Genomic DNA, 1,159 nt, shown 5'->3' with positions numbered 1-1,159 from the left:
TTAGTCTGAATCTGTGTCAAATTTATTGATAAAATCAGATTTTATACTAAACTTTGGCACTAGTTGCCTAGATTTCAGTGTAGAGCGTATAAAATGATCACGAGATTGGGGGCCAATAACTTTAGAAGATTCCTTTGTCTCCAGTTTGACGGTTCTCTCGACTGACACAGTGTGAGAGGGGAATTCACTAAATTTCCATACCTCTGCACTGTCACCCGACAGCCCTTTTATGTTTTTTTTTGCTCGACAAATCTTGCATTTGTCAGTGACAAAGCTAGCCTGATCCTCTGTTATCAAACCTGCTTTTTTGGCATCCAGATCTTTGGGCAGCTAAAGCAGTGTGTTCTAATACTAGTGCGTTTTGTTTGGTTTTAGAGGATGGAAGAGAAATTTCATCATCAGCATCATTTTTGGAAGACGCACCTACATTGTTGTCGTCTGTATGAGAGTCTGGCTGATCTGAATGGTCACGTGTTCTAGCTGATACTTTTCTGGTAAGTATTGATGTTGAATGACGTTTTGAGAGCTTGTTTTACGTTCATTTCTCTTTGTAATCTTTTTTGTTTCCGGTAGATCAACACTTCCAATGCGACCAATTCTTCTGGTTCTCTGGTCCAAGGGAAATGGTGGTTCATTGATAGGAACTTTTCTTTCCTTGGGACAAGTGCAAGAAGAAAAATAAATGCATTTACAGCAACAGCTCTTTTAAAGCTCAAACCTATTGGGTTCCTTAAAAATATTTGTTTAAGAGTCAGAAATTTCTTATGGTATGTGGTGAGCATTTGTACAACTCTGGTGTGTGAAACTATCGGAATAGAYGACTTTTTGAAAGTATTTTCAACCTTTTTTGCAACTATTTCTGTGGGTTCATAGTTGTCGCCTCGGAGTCGGAACACAAAAGAATATCCTGGTAAGTAGGTAACTGGGACTCAGAGAGATTGTACGGATATATACCAAACACAGGACATTTCTGTCTAAATTTAAATTTAGATACAGAAATTTTGTGTTCTGTGTTCTGTTGAGAGAATATAAGTGATAGCACTAGGCGAAATCACTGACAAGAGTGAAGGAACTCGATGAAAAAATATTTATGTGGAGACCGAACGTGTCGTATGGCGCAGGGAAATGAATGTAAGTGATAGAACTCGGCGAAATCACC

The sequence above is a fragment of the Bactrocera latifrons genome, unplaced genomic scaffold (assembly GCF_001853355.1).
Source record: "Bactrocera latifrons isolate USDA-ARS-PBARC rearing strain unplaced genomic scaffold, ASM185335v1 scaffold_280, whole genome shotgun sequence".
In the NCBI taxonomy this organism is placed as follows: Eukaryota; Metazoa; Arthropoda; class Insecta; order Diptera; family Tephritidae; genus Bactrocera; species Bactrocera latifrons.
This window is presented reverse-complemented; position numbering follows the sequence as displayed.